The 20,302-nt window shown below is 39.0% G+C and overlaps 1 protein-coding gene across 1 annotated transcript in view; it reads left to right on the top strand.

Moving 5' to 3' along the window:
- The window catches only part of LOC147461281 (uncharacterized), a 214,562-nt gene extending 194,528 nt beyond the window's left edge, over nt 1-20,034 (top strand). Inside the window, exon 3 of the transcript XR_015187582.1 lies at nt 19,878-20,034. The gene's annotated coding sequence lies outside the window, so the exon portion shown is untranslated. The remainder of the gene's footprint in view (nt 1-19,877) is intronic.
- Nucleotides 20,035-20,302: the final 268 nt, after the last annotated feature.

The following is a 20,302-nucleotide window of genomic DNA, read 5'->3' as shown; positions in this document are numbered from 1 at the left end:
GAGGTGCTATAACCCGAAGCTATCCTTTGGCAAGAAGACAAGGTACTACAGCATGGTAAAATTATCCGACGGTATCTTATTAAGTTCATTTTGAAGATGCTAGATGGATGCAAGGAATACAGCTTAAGGATAGTATGAACCTTGTCAATGCTTACAATGCTACACTAGAGTAAGCAAATGTAAATGCTTTCTAAATGAATAACATTTTTGTCTTATAAGACTAATCTCCTCTTTTGTGCACAAATTTAAATAGTATGCATGCTTAGAACCATGTTTGTGATGACGACGTCACTCAAACACCAAGTAGAATTTGTCACTCTACGCCAGAAGTATGATATGGAATAAAGAGCAAACATGCTTGTGGCAGCTACGTCTCCCAAGCACCAAATGGACTAGTCATTCACTCTAGAATGATGTCGCATGGTGAAAAGGGATCTTCTACCCGCTAAGAAACGTAGACTAATGACTAAAACTTTATCTCTTCTACCTCATAGTCGAGGAGGACTATGATTTCAAGAGAGAGGTAATGTCATAAAATCTAATATCTAACCAACCCAAATGATTTTCTTATATTAAATTGATCATTTAATGTGGGAGAATAAACAGGAAAAAGGGTTAGAATATAGACATGTGCTTATGGATCTGTCTCAACCCAAGGTTAAAGGGGTCCAAATGAGAGATGGTCTGTTAAAGAGCAATGCTACCTAATGGAGCTTAAAGGCCTTATGGTTATCTTCATTAAAAACCTCCAAAGGTTAGTGTTAAAAAGTACTTTGATCTTAGGCAAGCTAGGGCTGACCTTGAGGTAGGAATCCAACCCAAGCATGAGGTGCTTGTCGGCTTGCTAAGTGTTAGTGGGAACCTTACCCAAAAGCTTGAGGTGCTTCTCAGCAGCTTAAATGACTAAGGTTCTTGAAGTGTTCAATTCAAAGATAAACTCTCAAGATGCATCAGCGTTTCCAGGCTTGATTGACTAAGTGCTTGGAGTATTCACTTCAAACCAAATGACTTAATACGCATAAAAGACACATGTTCAAATTATCCTCCACATGTGACCCTCATGATGTGCTTGAATGCTATAGGATAGGTTTTAAAGGGGTCCAATGAGAATTTAGATACATAAAAATAAATAATTAAGTTCTTTCTTTCAAAGAGAAAAAAGAGGACACATGTCCAAATGAAATAATTAAATAATACGAGAGAGAGAGAGAGAGAGAGAGAGAGAGAGAGAGAGAGAGAGAGAGAGAGAGAGGTGGACCAAGCATGAGAGGGGGTATACTGTCCCACACACACGCACATTCTCTCATTGTGTGGAGTGCAAAGTGCAAGAGCTCCATCTCCTTCTCCAAGCTTGTTGAGAAGTGGAGAGCTTACACCAACACTCTTGGCTATGGAATGCAAATCCAACCAAGAGCCATGCTTCAATGCTTAAACTTGCCATCTTCTTCATCTTCATTACTATGCTATTATGCTATGCTAAGCAAGAAGAGTGATGATAAGTGAGGAACTATTTCTTTCTCCTATGGATGATTCTTCTTTCTCTTCCCTACCCTCATTCCCCGCTAGCTATCTCCACCTTCGAGGTGTTTGAGGCCTTGGGACTGAGGCTTGGGATAGTTAATGATTTTTGCAAAGTTTATGTTATGCTCGTGATGCATGAAGCTTTCCATATTCATAGCATCACCAAGATCACAAGGAACACAAAGATTGTATTGTAACAACTCTCTCTCGTGATGGGAGAATCTATAATACAAATGCCTTTTGGAGGGGGGACTGGCTCCAAGTAAATACGGTCCTCAACTATTGTTATGTTCTCTAATACTCTCTCTTGCAAAAGTATTGTTCATGCCAAGTTAATTAAGTACTATGTTCATGTTGCTACCATCAATTAAGTTCACCCTCTACGTTCTCAAAGTAATCTCACAAAAATGCTCACTCTAATTCTTATAATTCCACTATTCTCAAAGTTCATAGGCCATTTCCATTACATGTACCGTAGGTAATCCAATGACAAAGTCCATACTTATACACTCCCACTTTATTTGGGGAGTGTCAAGTGTGGTTAAAATTTACCGGGAAGTTTAACTCTCTCATCTTTAATCCTTTGGCATGTCAAGCATTGGTGAACATAGTGTAGCACATCTGCCTTTTGCCCAGTCCAATAGAAACTTTTTCGTACGGAATTGATAGTCTTCGCATACCCTAGGTGTCCTAAATGAGGTCTCAAGGACCTCAAATAAGATAGCCTTCTTTAAGTTAGGGTCCTTTGGTACACATAACTTTATCCACTTTAAGCTCTTATGGTCGGGTATAAGTCAAAACTTCCTTCCCAATAAATAGTGTCTCCACAATTTCAGAGCGTGAATGATTGCCAATAGTTTGAGGTCATGGGTGGGGTAGTTCTTTTCATGAATCTTAAGCATTATTCATCTTCAAAGGCCTGGTTGAAATTTGGTAGCACTGGGCATGGTGTTGTAGCCACATACTGCTTAAGTTGGTCAAATATTTCTTGGTGTAGTGGTTCCTAGCTTATCTTCACTCCTTTTCTCAGAAGGTCGGTCAAGGGTGAAGAAATCATTCCATAATCTTGTATAAAGATTCCATACCATCCTGTGATTCCCAAGAATCCTCTAAGCTCACTTGCATTTGATGGCTGAGGCCATTCAACAATGTCTTGAACTTTAGCAGGGTCCAATGAGATTCCTTCATGCGAAACAATAAATCCCAAATACTCAATCCTTGGAGTGAAAAATGAACACTTGCTCATCTTTGCATATAGCTTGTGTTCTCCAAGGATATCCAACACCTTTCTTAGGTGGACTTCATGTTCTTCTTCATCCTTTGAGTAGATTAGAATATCATCAAAGAAGACAAGGACAAAATCGTTTAGGTATGGCCTAAAAATATACTGCATCAATCTATTGAATGTAGCCGTAGCATTAGTCAGACCAAATGACAATACTATAAACTCAAAATGTTCATATCGGGTGTTGAAAGCTGTCTTTGGAATATACGATTCCTTTATTGTGGATTGCTAATAACCAGATATTAGATGTATCTTTGAGAAGACCTTGGAACCATATAGCTTGTCCAACAATTCATTGATTTGTGGGATAGGATAGTTGTTCTTAACTGTTATCTAGTTTAGTCCTCTATAATTAATGCAAAGCCATAAAGTCTCATCTTTCTTTTTCTGAAAGAGTACTGGAGCTTCCCAACTTGATTTACTCGGTCTAATAAATCCATGTTCTTTAAGTTGATGAAGCTATTCTTTCAATTCAATGGCCTCTGGTAGCACCATTTTATAAGGTCTCTTTGACACTGGCTCACTTCCTGGAAGAATCTCTATCTCATGATCAATCTCTCTATTGGGAGGCAGAGAGGTGAGATCTTCAGGAAAGACATCTGAATATTGATGAAGCCAAGAGGGTTTTGTAACGCTTGATTTTTGGATCGACCTTGTTCAGCTTGAGCACAAATATTTGTTGTTCACCCCTCATACCTTTGAGTAGATGGTTGGCTTTGACTAATTGAATCCTTGGAATCCCATTCTTTCCATGTACTTTGACTTGCCTTGCTTGGCTATCTCTAAAGCTCAAACTAACTAAGCCACAATGGATGCTAGAGTGATTTCAGGATAACCAATCCATTCCAAGAATTCCATCATACATCCCAACTGGTAGGGTTCTAAAGAAAGCTGAAGTAGCATGTCCTCCTAGTTCAAAGTCAAGGGTTCCCACAGAATGTCGTGATACCATGGTTTTCACATTAGCCAATTCTACTGTCATGGATTTAGCTTGTTTTTTATTCAGGTTCAACGTTTGTAAGCATTTTGGGGATAGAAAAGAATGGGTACTACCACAATCAATGAGGAGGTTAAAAGGTTTACCTTGATGGGTGGCTGGTGTTTGAATAACAACAAATTGTCTTTGAGCTCCAGGGTTGTCAATAGCTGCATAAATTGTTGCTCTCTCTTCTTCTTCACCAAGGGTAGGCTCTCCTACAACTGCATGTGCATGGAAATTCCTACATTGACCCCTTCCAAAGGCTATGGCTGCTCTTCCTTGTCCTCTATCTCGTCCACTACCTCATCCACTATTATGTCCAAAAGGACGGTGTCTTTGATTTACTTCAATTGCTGCTGTTGCTCTATTAGTCAAACATGGACATCTGTTCTGATAATGTTCCAACTCTCCACATTCAAAGCATTGAACATCCAAGCGTGAAGGATTTTGAGCATTAGCAGCATAAGCTCTTTGTGGTTGGCCATTATTATTTGGAAACCTTATTGGTCGTCTAGCAAAACTTTGATTCTATTCAACTCTCCTTCTAGTCCCTTGCTCCTTCAGTAAGGGCTTAGCTCGTAGTAAAGCATCTTGTACAATATTAGGTTTTATGGATTCTAATTGTAAGATAATTAGCTCTCTTAAACCTTGACAGAAACGGGCTATCTGCTGATCTATGGTCATTGGTGGAGCATAACACCTAAGCCTTACAAACTTTGAGTAGTACTCTTCCAAGGATAAGCTGTATTGTTTGAAGCTAAAGAACTCATTCATCTTCAATGCTTCGTGGGCAGGAGGTAAGTATCTTTCCTTCTTCTTGTTTAATCTCCCTCCAACTCTAGGAGTTCTCCAACACTCCCATGTCGCGGCAATGTTGTTTCCACCATAACTTTGCTTCACCGGAGAGGCGAAACATCCCTAGCATTGTTTAGTTTGGAGGTGTGGTATTTGCAGCCAAGAAGTAATCATCCATAGCTTTGATCCATACTTCTCTCCTTTGAAAGAAGGTGGCTGCATTGGTTTGAGCAATAGATTCTTCTCGTGAATCTCCATATAGATAGCGTCATTATGAGGGTTTTCCATTATAGGAGTGATTTGAGGGTTCTCTTGAGTGTACATGTATATTAACGTTAATATTCATAATAACTCAAAATGCTAAGGTATTTTCTAGATTTAGCCTTATCCAGCCCACTAAAAGTTCAACCACATGACTTAATCACATGAATTAATCAGTCACCACTTATCCAATCCACTAAGACTCAATCAAATGACTTAACCAATCAGACAATTCTTTTGAAGCAAAACATTACTATTCATAAATTCATCAAAAAGTCATATAGGAGTCTACAAAAGATCTCTCCATAAGAATATATATTTGAGCTTTCAACCATAACTATATTACACATCAATTGGCATGTCATAATATCTCCGTGAGTCGTGTAATGGGTGTAGAAACCATACACACGAGGAAGCTTGAAGTAGCCAATTGAATCTTTTTAACCTAGGCTCTGATACCAATTGTGAGATCCCCAACCCCGGAAGATTGGGGCGACTTGATAGATGGCCTTCCTTTATTCTCAAGTTCCATTGACGACACCCTACTCCGTTTCCATGAAGCAGAGATACGAGAAATAGAAGAGAGGGAGTCCTCTATCCATCATGATCGTGGTTGTAAGGGTCATACACCATAGGTCAGGTCGATAAATCAAGGAGTCTAATGGAAGCTATTTCCTATAACATAAAGATGAAATCCCATTGACATATTTAGAATCCATAAACAACACCTTTTTTCCCACGTTTAAGAGGCACGACCGCCATATAAACCCTGAATATGATATGAGACATAGTCTAAATTAACTAGTAATCTTGTGAAAATTACCCGAATAATCGGGCCCACCCGTCCGTAGACATAGATCCGTTAGAGTACTAATCTCTCACTTTTCACACCGCACTCACCTGTTCTTCTTGTTTCTAATTACTACCATGTTGTTTTTAATATATAAAAAGTGTTCCTTTATTAATTCCAACCACAGATTCTTTCATACAGCCCTTCAAACCTCATAAAAAAAAACTTTCTCAAACATGATCTAATGAAGACAGTGCTATAGTTCAACAAAAATGAATCTTTCAATTATGGTCAAGAGTTTGCCGCTACCCGCAAACTTTCTCTGTCTAACCCACAGAGCCTTTGCAAAGGATTTACTTATTTGCTAACCGCAAAACGTACAAACTTTCCCGGTCGCTAATCGCAAGGGAGCCTCTTGCTAGCCGCAAGGCACCCTGTTAACTGCAAGGCATCTTGCTAACCATAAGGCACCCTGTTATTGCAAGGCATCTTGCTAATCGCAAAAGACAAAAAGAGAGCTGATAAGCTCAGCTTATTCTACATTAATTGCGGAATCACCTTGCTAACCGCGAGTTCCATCTGGAAACAAGATATTCTTTCAGCAATTTTTTTCTTTAAGTGATTTCTCAAACATGATTAACTAACTTCTAAGATCAAACAAAGACAATTTATCAAACAATAACCATTAATCAAACAATTCTTTCACTACTCTATGAAATCATATACTTGTTTCTTGTGATATAATCATGTTTCTTGGACAGTTTAAGGGAATTCCTAAGCTTGACTTACCGGTCATCATGTATAACGATGCAGACTTATAAATTCATCTTATTGGATTAGCAACACGTTCGACTACCTCTCGTGGTTGAGGTTGGAAAACTTTGACTTCTTCCGCAACCGATACCTACGCTTGAGCTACATTTGGAGTAGTTGATGCCTTCTTTTGCACCTTTCTTGGAGGTGGAGCGGCCTAAGCATCCTTTGAGCTTTGAGTCACTCGCTTCGGGGCCATCATATTACGAAAGAGAAGGGGGAAAGAGAACTCAAGAATTTGAGGGACAACACGCAGGTGGAAGAGAAGAAGTTGGAGATGGAGATGGATTCAAGATAAGAGGTTGAGGGAGAGAAGGTAACTCCGATGTCAAGGCAAGAGAGCTTCCGTTTCTGAGAACTTCTATGTGTGTATTGTAATTGAAGGGAGAGGGGTGGTCTTTTTATAGTCTCTCAAGGCCAAAATCAAAAGTTTAGAATAGCAAAAATTCGCGTGCGTTTGTGGCTGTTATTTTTTCTTTTTGCGAACACACATTTGGATACACGTTTTTGAGTCTCTAATTTAAGAGAATCTTGGCTTCCAAGGAAAGAAGCTCTAAAGTTGACTTACTTCTCTTGCTTCTCTAAAAATATTCTTTCCTAAAAATACTCCTTCTACTCCTTTTCTTCTAAAAATACTCCTCCTTTAGTAAAATTACTCTCTTTTCTAAACTTACTCCTTCTTTCTTAAGGGTCAACTTTTATCTTTAGATACAGCCTTGAGGCTTAAGTTTCCCATATCAACCTATTGTTTCCAAGTGAATAAAGGCCATAGTTAATAGTTTCAGAGTCCAATTTTCAATCCGATCGTTCCGTTGGAACGCTCTATGACTTAACAAAATGCGAACCTTAAACATTTTTGCAAAGTAGATGTCGAAATAGTTTTTATTGAAAAATGTTGGGTACATTACATGTAGACCATCAAAAACATTATGTTTGATACATATATCCTTAGCCAAGTGGGATATGTAGAGCAAGGTGATAAGGCTTAATGGTTGCAAGAGCATCATATTTAGCACAATGCAAAGATTCATATTGCTTTGAGTGAGAACTTTTTCAAGTATGGACAAGGATAACGGAGGTGCGTGTAGGATGAAATTGACAGTATTCAATTTAAAGTGTAAGTGGCACTCTATATGGCTATAATATCTCTCCCTCAACATTTTGTCAAGCATGTTTAATTGGAAAGTAGCTCATCATCTCTAGTTAGAGAAGACTGATGAGTTTGTTATTACCCATATAGAAGAGATGATTGTTGGGTTACATATACTTTCATGTGAAGTTTTTTATATATAACTAGAGCCAAGCAGGCTAACTATGGAGAGTGTTAAGGCCTCTAAAATAGTGTAAGATGACCATACTAAGGTGATTCAATATAGCATGAGTGTTTAATTTATACAAGCAAAGCCCGCTTTTCAATATGACTGGTTGGATCTATTATTCATTTATTATTATTATCTTCTGCAAGCTTGCATCTAAATTAAATACAAAATTTATGGCGCGAGTATCCATTGAGGAACTTTTGATAGTTCCTAGATCATTGGGTGTACTTTAAAAAAATAAAAGGCTAGCACAATTCTAATCAAAAGTGGCTCATGCGTGGCTGCTTAGTTAGGCCCTTGATAGATACTCATGTAGAAGGATCTTATTTTGACCACCCACCTTAATATTAGTCCCCTGGTTTGGTTTTTAGAATTGGAGTGTTGGAGGAAACTTAGTTGGCCACCCATGAGAGTTGGTCCCTCGTAATGGCAATCGACTAGACAAAGTTATATGAATTTTTCTAAGATGTTTGGAGAAACCATGCATGCAAGTGGCATGCAGAATATCTAAAATGGTACTAGAAAAAGGGGTGGTTGTTCTAATGATTCATGGCATCAATGTAATAGTGTACAATAATTAAGTATTTACCAAAGTGTTTATATCAAATGATTAAAAGTTATTATTTCTTTCATAAAAGTTCCACAAATTCATTGACTCAAACAAGAGTTGAGTGCAAGATATTTTCAACTACATTCTATAAATAGTGGTGAGCGAGTAATTTCACATTGACTCATTAACATATTTTGCAAAACAAAAAGTCTCGAGTGAAGGCATGTGCACATAGAAAGTAATAAACATAACGTTTTTAGCTTCATTTGATACAATTGTTGTAAATTTCCAAGGGCCTTCGTGACATGCATTGTGTCTCTGATGTAAAGTATATGTTATTAAGGTGATAGAGCAATTTTTTGACTTTCAATCTAGACTGCAGTGGACAAGCTGTCTAAAAAGGATAAAAGGATGTGAGTTCATGATAGTAAACAGGTCATTGTAGATCTCATGATGACACCATTTCTTTGTTTTGGTCAAGCATACCAATATTATTGAAAGAGGAGTTCACTTAGTTGCATAGATTGATTTACAATGTGGTATGAGACACCAATATCGAGTATCTATGTAGCTAAACATGAATTTTTGTTGGATTATTATTTTTGTTTTTTTGGGCAAGGGTACTAGAATATTTGACAAAAAAATTCACTTAGCTATGTGGATTTCTTTACACTGTGGTCTGGTACACTCTATTGAGTATTTTTGTAGTTGAGCAACAACTTAAGCTTCCAGGTAGTTAACTATCATTGAGGGCAATGCATCTTTTGAAGGGGTGGAGAAAATACTAGCGTATCTTCCACTCCATAGAGAGTCATATACTAACAAGTACTCTAGATATCATGAGCTTTACAATAATTTTTATAAAAATCTTTATATGAAGAATTTATGATCTCTAATGGGGTTATTAGATTGATTGACAATTTTCTAGAGTTCATCTCAAGATATAAGAATATCTAGGGTCTTTGGACAAGGCATAGGACCTAAAGATAGACCAATAGAAAGTGTTAAGGAGACTTGATGGCTAAGCATGTCAAGTGTGACTGCAATACACAAGGACAAAGGAATAAACATTAAGAGCATTCGATAATATGTTTCCTATGAAATAGTAGCAAAAGAGGTGGGAAGCTCTATTTCCTTGTTGTATGCCTTGATAGCTATGTGTGTGTGTGTGCACGCGCGCATGTGTGTGTGTACACATGACTTCACATACTATGCATCCATAATGTTATGGAAACCTTAGCATGTTGTAGAAAATATATACAATTTTACAGGACAATTGAAGCAACTTCAATTTTAATCAAAGTAAAGAAAGTAATAGTATGGAATAAAAAAATCTTCAGCATAAACAAAAAATGGAACAAGCTTATCTATCAAATGAAGAAATTGTTTGCACAAAGTTATCAATAGATCGGTACTACTCCAATACTAAATGTGAGGTGCTTGTCTCACACAAACGATGGAATCTCTTTTTCTCCTTGAGGAAATGATAGAGAGAATGTGAAAAATGAGCATAGTGTGTGTAACTCTCCACCCGACCTTAGCTTGTATAAGAAAAGCAGCTGCCCATCCATGAGACCTTGCCCTTGAGACTCCACTGGAGTGTCTTCCAGTAGCCCTTGGCATTCCTGACCCACAATTGCAACTTTTCCTTTTATAAGCTCCCCTGAGCATAGGTTGGATTCCTAGCTACTTTTTGTAATCCATGGCTAAATTCGGTGCCTTTGCCCTTGTGTGTTGCAACCACACTTAGCATGCCTAGCCATCCGTCCTACTTACACACATGCTCTTGGTCTATCTTTAGGACCTATGCCTTGTTCAAAGCTCCTAGCTGCTCATGGACCTCACTGAGTTTTCATTGCTTGTCACTTTTTAAATACTCTAGATTTTACTTTATTTCTAACATTGATGGATGAATTGAGAGGGCCAAAAAGGAAAAAATATGCATTATGGTTACAAAATTAAAAAGTGCCTTGTGCATTTATTGTTGTACTATCCATAGTGCTCACACCTATGTCAAGTAAAAGATGTAGGGTGTATGATATGGGGGAAGGGAGGGAGACACACACACATATAGAGAGGAGGGAAAGGAAGAAGTATATGGCAAAGAAAACAATTTGAGTCTAGACACCATGGTTGCACAAAATAGACCCCATAACACAGAGATACCGACATAAGAAGGACAAAAACGACTTTAATTGGGATTATCATGACTAAAAATCTTGCACTAAACTGTAAGATTTTGATTTTGACACACAAGTTCAAACACTCCAAAGAAGGTGAGACACCAAAGCATTTACAAATTGGAAGATAAAGATAGCTACCAAGTCAATATGGATAATATCTCTAGATCAAGAGCATGCTTTGTCAAACAGGTCTATCCAACAACAACACAGCCTCAAAGTGTTCAATTGTTTTTGGAAAGACAAACAGGGACGCACCTCAAATGCCCAAGGACTTCAACACAATTGCTTACACACCCCAGAATGCAAACATGGATATCACGAGGGTAGGAGTCAAGGACTTCCTTGTGGAGCCCATAGTCCAAGCTGATTATAGGGGAGCCCATGAGTTGATCACAACTTTACAAAAGGTAAATGAAGACAAAGCTAGGGCTACACTAACAAATGCAGAAGGAAAAAACATATCATTAGAGATAACCCGAGGCACACTAACAAAATTCACTAAGTTACCGAGGGGAGAGCTTGTGAAAGCCGTAAGGATATGTAGATGAAGGAATCAACATGGCAAAACCCCTACTTTTAGCTGCGTTAAGGAAAAAAGGACCACACATCTCATGAGGTTCCTACACCAACACTTGCACTTTGATAGAAAAACCATGTATAAAAGACCTGAAATAAATTTAGGTTCTACATTACACAAGCTAGTACCCCAACATAGAGTTGTACCAATTGATTTGGCTAACTAGGGGTTCAACCGGCTGGTAGCAGCAGCAGAAAGAAGCAGTGCACAAAGTAGTCAGACACTTCACACCTAGGAGGAGCTGAGTTCTTAACCAAGATGGCGGCTTGCCTTGTTGGTGAAAGAGATGCATTAAAAGATGCTCCAAGATCAAATGAATGGGCCAAAAGAATCAAGCAGCCCAAAGCAAGAAAAGGGACCGAGTCTTAGATATCAACAAGGCTAGCAAAAGCAAAAAAGACAACACAACCAGCGTACATTAGAGATGAAGGGGCTACCATCTCTGAATCCGTGGATCAAAGACCGATGAAGAAGAAGTTGAACTCCAACAAATAGACCCGACCACTCAAGATAGGAAGCCCACATCCATTTATGCCCAAATAATAGAGCAAAGGGAAAGGAAGGCTAAGGAAGAGCAGGAGAGAAAACAACGGGCTGAGGAAGATCGAAAGCAGAGGCAAAGGGAGGCCGCTTAGGAAAAAAGAAAGGCAGAACGACTAATCAAAGAAGAACAAGCCCAAAGCTTGGCAAAAATTATGAGAGAGAAGATCAGAAAACAAACTAGTCAAACATAAAAAAGGCTAGCTGAAAATGAAGGAAAGAGGGAGGAGGCCAAAAGGGCCAAGTTCCAAGAGCAACAAAAAGCAGGTATCACCACTAAGGAATTAAGAACCAAAAGAAAGTTGGACCACCATAAAGTAACCACAACTACAGGGGAGGGCCCTATCGACAAATCAAAGGAAGATTATGTGGCAAATTTCATGGAGTGGATCTATCAACAAGAGGAGCAACAACAAGTAACACACATCAAATGGATGACCATAAAGAAGAAGAAGGAGCAATTGTCAGAAATTTTTCTAGATACCAAGGGTAGCTACAAGAATGCAGACCTATCAGAATGGACCACTGAACAGATCAAAGAGGCAAGGCTAGAATGGAAAATCAAGTTCATGGGGAGAACAAGCAGGTAGTAACAGTAAACTCCTTTGCTCCAGCCCACCTTCAGATTGACCCCACATATTGTCCCATCATCATAAGAAGAATGTGAGATGATTTTGAGTAGCTGCTTGTCTCTCACCCTACATGGCTCAACTACCCGATCTTCCCCAAACCAAGAGAGGCACCTTCACTCACATATATGAGGAAGGCAATCAAACAAATGATTAGCTTGGTTCGAGGTTCAACATGTATCAATACATTCAAAAATATAGAGGCCACAAAATTCAAATGGACTTCATTCTTGGAGGGGTACAAAGGTCTCATCTTCAAACTTAATGATACCCCCAAGATGAAGGTCATCTACGGCCTCTTCTCAAGGATCATGTTCCTCCCAAGCCACTACATGCAAACATTTGAGAAAGCCTTCTACACAGGCTATTTTGAAATTGACTCCACCATCTTCATGCCCATATGCAAAGACCTACGGCTCAGATTTGTAGCCTACACCTCCATGAAGGAGAAAACCCTCTTACAAGAATCTACAAGCCCCAGGAGGAGGATCGGGTGCAGGAGATGATGCTAGCCTTCCAGTATTTTGTGGATGAACAAAAGCAAAGAAAGCCCTTGCTTAAAGAATAAAGTCTTGTCAGGGATGACAAGGAGCTGAGAGGGGGGAGTGTTGAAGCAAAGGACCAACTGACACCAAATCCGACTAGTCAACAAGAGCCACTTATCGATTTATTCATTTTTTGCCTAGAGCCTTCATTGTAATTCATATGACTCCGGTAAAATCTGATCTTAAAAAAAAAAGGTTTTGTACTACTTAACTAGGGGCTAAATAGCCTAGTCCAACACATTTTTGTAATAATTATCTCTTTCAGGCCAATACCCAATTTCAACCCAGGATATATAACCCAAAAGTTATAATTATTAAGGAATCGGATATCTATTGAGCTTACGTAGTGAAGAGCACACCTACAGTTGCATGTTCACTACTCTTTGTACGGATGAACATTGCTAATAAAATTTCTTGTGTTGCTTCCTCTCACTTCTAGCATCTTGTACACGTCTTGTGTGCTATGTTTGAGTGTGTCCGTGCAACGCAATGAGCGATTTTAGCTCTAGGTTTCCTCGTGTGCTTTTTTTCTTTTTGTGAGTTGTTAATGGTGTTTTAAGTGAAACTCAGCATGGACAGAGGTAAGCAGGCCCTAGGAGAAGCCAAACGACCCCTCATTCGTCATTTTTGGTGAAAGTAAGAGGTGGCAACGATCATGGTTTCTCAGCTATCCAATAGTGACTTTTGTAGGCTTGGTTGTTAGGAACCTATTGCCCATAGTCTAGAGACCCCTAATCTCAAGTTTCATGTCATTTGGAGTGAAGGATTTGACATTGTAATGACTATTAGAGTGGTGATAGATAGACCGCATAGGAGACTTAGGCATTATCCCTTTTAGTTGCTTTTTGGCTTGAGAGTGACACCTTTCTCCTCAGTGCATTGTTGTTAGGACATTGCATTCGATGTTTCCATGCATTAGTCAGGTTAGTTACATCCGCGAATTGACATATTTTTGTTGGTTTGAGTTCTGGCTGGGCTAATTCGTCCAATCGTGGTGGCCCGCCAATACCATCCCTTGGTGGTTTATGTGGAATATTCCTTTTCATCGAAATATATTGGTTGGATGGTGGTCAAAAAGTGTGTTAATTAAGCTGATGTTACTTAACATGAGCTGTTAAAGTCCCAAGCCTTGCAAATGTACATCAAAGATGGATACAAAGAAGCAGTAAAGATTGGAGATACACATTTTCATATTTTTTCAAATGGCATGTATTGTAAATTCTCAATTTATTTCAAGCCATTGTAATGATTGTAATGTGTTACGAGATCAATGAGAGTTCCAGCCTATAAAGAATAGGTCAGTTAACGTACCTAGGCTACAAATACAGTAAGTTGTGGATTCCTATAGGCCTTGGTCACCCGGACAATGCACATTTTAACCCTAGGTATATATGGTAGTGTGTAAATGGAACTAGGATTCTCAGCCTTATTTGTTGAGACCACTTCAGGGATCCCTCATGAGGTGTGTGGACATGGAGTCCTTGAGCTTCTCCTTGCTCATGTGGCTTGATTAACACTAATCTTGATGCTTAATTCTCTTTCATCATGACTTTCATTCTCTCTTATGACTACTTGATTAGCTAGAACTTAACCAATTAGTGGTTAATCATGCTCTAATCTTGTGTGATTATCGTCTATTCTTTGTGTGTGCATGCAAGTTTAATTGGATCAAGGAAGCTTGATAGATCTATGTGTGTGCGCTTGTGATTAGTGTGTTGCATGATGCGATTAGTGATTTGTGCAGCATTGAAATCATTAGTGTGTGTGATTGGGATGCTTGAGGTGAAGAGAAGTGGATGTGGATGTTGCCTATCTTTGTGGCTTAGCTTCTCCATAGGTCAAGAAGCTCATATCGTAGAGTCAAGGTTTGTGTTGCTATGATTAGGTCACTAATCATCTGAGTGTTTCCGTGCCCTAGCACGGTAGCTCATCACTCCAAATTAACATTTATGTATTGGTCATTAGAGCTATGCTACGATGGTACTCCCAACATTTGGCACTGGTTCTAAGAAGCAATGACTGAATAGGTTTCCTCTCTAATATTTTTTATGTATTTTTTGATTTGTGGATTTTGGGTGTGTGCGCATATGGAATTATGTTCCCTTTTCCCTAATTTGACACCATATCTCTCCAATTGTGTGTCTACATACTCTATTTTGTCACTAATCTCGTGCTAATGTCACTAATTTTGGCTAACTTATACACTAATTTTCTACTAATTGGACTAACATTTGGTGCATATGCTTTGGTATTTGCCTAATTAGAGGCTTGCATTGCATTCTAACAATGATTTTTTCTAGTCACTTGACCATTTTTTGATTTTGAAATGCAAGGTTAGGGCTTTGGAGCTTCAACAAAATCGGCCTACAGATCGAGTATGTTACCATATACATGTGGTAGTGATGTGTGAACACACTTAGGACCGCTGGGGCATTTTTTCCCTCACTATGAGGTTTTTCCCCCCATGCATTGTATATACGCCCATTCATTTCTAGGGCTATACATCTTTCCATTGCACACTAAGTAATAGACTCTCTGTTGTGTGACTTGAGCTTCCTTCGTCTTCTCCAAGCTGTGTGTATTTTCCTACAACCCTAATTCCAACAATTGGTATCAGAGCAGGTCCTCTTAGGCTTAGTTGCCAGCAACTCTAGCACATGCCTGCTCACTTTCTCCAATTTTAGTGAGATTTGGCAAGCGTTCGCAGGTGAACAAAAAATTTGGGTGAGCTCAAAGAACTCAGTTTGCTCAGATTTTTGATTCGGGCTCATTTCGGCCTTCGTTTCCACTACGGGAGTACTGCACAGGCTATTTTGTCATTTTGTGCAATTTTTTTGTCAGGACCGTTTTCTGCATAACAGGTCCCTTAAAATCTTTTACCGTTTGTGCTACACAGCAAGTGTTGTTTCCACTTTGTTTCTCCTCTTTTTAGGCTGTTTTCACATCAGGTTTAGGAATTCATCATGGCCGACAACAACACAGATGTTCAAGATGTTTGCTGCTAAGGATAGATTGGATGGGGACAATTACCCTATGTGGTCTTACATGATGCACATGTTCTTGTGTCAAAGGGTGTCTGGAATATTGTGCAGGGCATTGATGTACGTCCTGTTTTTGAGGATACAGGCGATGTTGAGGATGTGGTAGGTCTTGCTGCAAGGATTGCTGCTGTTGGAGTCGTTTTGCCTACGACATAACAAGCTTGTTGGGATGTAAAAGAGGCTCATGCATTGATTGTGTTGTTTGTGAAGCACACTTTTGCTTCTCACATTTGTTCAACGAAATCTGGAAAACAGGCTTGGGATATTCTAGTGGGTGTTTATGCAAGTTGCAATGAGGCTAAAATCCCATTGCTGCGTAAAGAGCTCGAATCAAAGATTATGCATGAGGAAGATGACATGAACACTTTCCTTGTTGGCGTCAAGGATATCAATGAGCAACATATTTCTACAGGTGAAGTCATTTCAAACAGTTCCCTTGTGCCGACTGTTCTTGATGCCTTGCCCGACTATTACCATACTTTTGCTAGTACTTAGAGACTTATGACTTGACAGTGGTGCTACAAGCACATTACCTCACATTGTGATTTGTTCACCTCTCTTGAGTCTGTCCCTCACGAGAATTCAGCTACTTGTGGCAATAATGCCTCTTATCCGGTTCATGGAGTTGGAAAGATTGTGCATACTGCTACAAATGGCAGTTCTTTCACACTTGTTGATGTACTTTATGTACCTGGGATCAAGAAGAATCTTTTGTCTGTACTTTCACTTGCTAGACTTGGTCTTGTAGTCAAATTTGTGGATGATAGATGTACAATACATAATCTCAAGTTTAGTGATGGAATTGTTGCATCTGTCATTTTATGTCGTGGGCTATATAAGCTCACTTTGTATGACAAGTGTGGGAAATTTTTTGCAAATGCAATTGTGGATTCAAAAGCTTTTTCAGATGTAAAGCTTTGGCATGCACGTTTTGGTCATCTGAATTTTGCCAGTTTATTGCGTTTGCAAAAATCTGATAGTTGCTTCTTTGCCACTTCTTGAAGCACCTGCAAACATGTTTTTGAAGGCTGTATTTTGGGTAAGATGCAACGTTCTAAGTTTCCAGAGGATGGTTCAGATAAAGTCACATGCAGGTTGCAGCTTATGCATAGTGATGTTTGTGGGCCCATGTAAACTCCGTCGTTGGGCAATTACCTTTACTTCGTGACTTTCACTGATGATTACTCCAGGCATGCATGGGTATTTCTGCTTAAAGCAAAGTCTGAAGTATTTATGTGCTTCAAAAAATTTCTGGCTACGGTTGAAAATGTCTCGAAATGTACTATGGGCACCCTCCGTTCCGATCGAGGGGGGGAGTATATGTCTCATGAGCATAATGCATTTCTGGCTAGTCGTGGGATAAAACACCACAATGCCTTATATGCCTCAACAAAATAGTGTTGCTGAGAGGAAAAACAGGTCACTTATGAAAATGGAACAGTGTATGGTCAAAAGTCAAGCTTTGCCGCATTCTTTTTGGCTTGAGGCCATCATGTGTGAAACTTATGTACTAAACAGGTGTCCTACAAAAGCTTTGCAGTCTATTACTCCATATGAAGCTTGGCATGATAGAAAGCCTTCTATCGAGCACATGCATGTTTTTGGCTATTTGGTATATGCTTTGGTGCCACAAACATAGCACAGAAAATTGGATGATAGGACTGTCAAATGTATTTTGTTGGTTATAGTGTTGAAAGAAAAGGTTATAGGTTGTATTATCCACAAACATAGCATATTCTGGTTTCACAGGATATTGCGTTTGTGGAAGATTTTGTTCAGTCCTTGCTGTCATATACTAGAGACAGTAACGTAAGCCCACATGACATTTATGACACTTTGTTGCCACTTTTCAGTGGTGGAAGTACAAATGTAAATTCCAATGAGGCAAATGTAAAGCCTCTGGGTGTTTCTAAAAATGTTACAGATCAGCCTATTTTACTGATGCATATGTATGTGGTGTACTTGAGCACATTGTATGTAAAGCATGAGTGTGATGTACTTCTCATTGTGGTTCTTTATGTCAATGATTTGCTGATCACTGGACCAAATGAGAGACATATTGCTGAATTTAAGGCTGATTTTAATGCTACTTTCAAGATGAAAGATTTGGGGCTGTTGCATCATTACTTGGGTATACAATTTAAGCAATGTAATGGTGGTAAAAGAGTTATATAGAGACATTGCTATGTAAGTTTGGACTTGAGGATTGCAAACCTATTGCCACTCCCATGGAAACAGGTTTGAAATTGAGTCTTCATGATGTTGGTGATCCTGCAGACGTCACTCTTTACCAAGCTGCTATTGGATGTCTCATTGATTCAATAAAAATTTTCCATTTAACGATCTTGATGAGCTATTTGAATGCATAGTTAGACATGATTTGGAGTGCTTTTGTGCCCTCATTGTTCGAATTTTGTGTGCTTCGCTTTTTGGGGGTCAGTTCGATGATTTTTTTGTAATTGGGATTTTTGGTAAAAAATGCTATGTTTGGCTTACTTGTACGTGTTGAAAGTGTTTGAATGCGACTGTTGATGATTTTTTGAGGTTCATGATTTTTTTTGAAATTTTGGGTGAGTTTTTGGATTTTGTACCTAATTTTGACATTTTTAGAGATTTAAAAATGAAAATTGAACAAATTGGCCTTGACGAGAGCCCCGTGAAAGTTTGATGATGCCATTTGGCATCCGACAAATTTGCAATGATCTTTGACAAATTTGGCGCTAAGTTTTTTGGCTCCAACAAAAAATCAGACTTGACGGGTTTTTCTTGGTGAGAATCTCCTCCTATGTGACTGTAAGGTTCAAAATTAGTTTTAAAAAAAAAACCCTCTTCTTCAGAATGCTTGTTATCTCTCTTTCTCTCTCTCTCTTCTCCAGTCTCTCTCCTCCCTTAAACAAGGTACGCTTAATATTTTTCTCTCACTACCCTTTATCTCTTCTCTCACTTCACTTTATCTCTTCTCTCACTTTCTCTCTCATTGTTTTTCTCTTTCTCTCTCCTAAATAAAACCTTGCTTATTATGTGTGACCCACCACTCTCTCTCTCTCTCATACACACACACACACACACACACAGACCGTTATACTCACACACACTCACTATCTCTCTAGCGTCCTATCGACGGCCCAAAATCTCTCTCTCTCTCTCTCTCATCACCCTCTTCCTCTCACTGCAATGGCATCTCTCTCTCTCTCTCTCTCTCTCTCTCTCTCTCTCTATCTCTCTCTCTCTCTCTCTCATGTGGCGTGGCGCCCCACCTCTCTCGCTCTTATTTTCCCATCTGCTACGCTCCATTTGCCATCATAATCGCCTTCACCGTCTGCAAGGGTGGCCATCAATGTAGGTTTCGGATCAACGTCCATGCATGTAAGAATTGATTTCTTTAAATTATTTCAATTGAATTTTTTTATTTTTGTTTTTTGACTTTTTACCTTTTATGTCTCAAGCCTCTTCTACCCCCATACTGGAAGAAGAAAAAAAGAGCCAAAAAGCCAATAATATAATAAAAAACCACCAAGCTCAATGCAATGCTATTAAAGGACAAAATGAGATCCTATTACTAGACAAAGAATACTTGTTCCCCTATTAATAGACAAGAATACTTGTCATGCAACTTCCCATGCGATCAATTATAGTCGAGGCCAGTCTTCATCAAACCACACTGTTTTGTGAGACCATGCTATTTTGTGAGGAGACTCTGTGCTGCCCAGATAAAACATGTACTCTCTCTCTCTCTCTCACCCCCCCCCCCCCCCCCCCCCCCCCCCCCCCCCCCACACACACACACAGACACACACACAGACACACACACATCACTTTCATACGTCGCTTATTGTTCTAAAAATGGATACTTGTTGCTGATATTTAACACTACATGGATGGTAGGTATCAGTTTAAAAGGTTTTAAGTAGGACATGGATAACATGGATGGTAGATTTAAGTTAAAAAGGTTTGAAGTAGGACATTGATAACAAAACTAATAGGTTCATTGACACCTGTAATATATATTCAAGGCTAACCAATATGTTGTCTTGTTTATATGGATGTAGGTGAGGACTCTATCTTTACTTACGATCTTTTTGGCTAAGCTCTTCTCCATCACCGTTGAACCTGGCCTCTTTCATTTCAAAATGAGTTTTTCTTGACTATCTTATGTACGAAACACTAAAATGACACCTCATTCTCACTATGATGTACAATAATGAATCAAAGACTGAGTTGTTTTGTGCTAATAATTGTCCTTTGTCTAAAGCCAGCTGCTTTTTTGAACTGTTATGTTCTTTTGTGTATAAGTATAAGTCTAAAAACAACAACACACACGTACTAAACACAAGGTTCTCCCAGAAAGCGGGGAAACCAGGACGCTGGCTTTGGAGATTTTTGCCTATAGGCTTTAATGGACCCACTGTCTATAATTCCTTGTTAGGTTGACAAGTGTTAGGTGGTCTTTCCTTGACTATAGATCGGATTCTTT

The sequence above is a fragment of the Adiantum capillus-veneris genome, chromosome 3 (genome assembly GCF_014529385.1).
Source record: "Adiantum capillus-veneris isolate H3 chromosome 3, ASM1452938v2, whole genome shotgun sequence".
NCBI lineage: Eukaryota > Viridiplantae > Streptophyta > Polypodiopsida > Polypodiales > Pteridaceae > Adiantum > Adiantum capillus-veneris.
The sequence above is the reverse complement of the archived record's forward strand: the minus strand, read 5'-3'. Positions and strand labels throughout refer to the sequence as shown.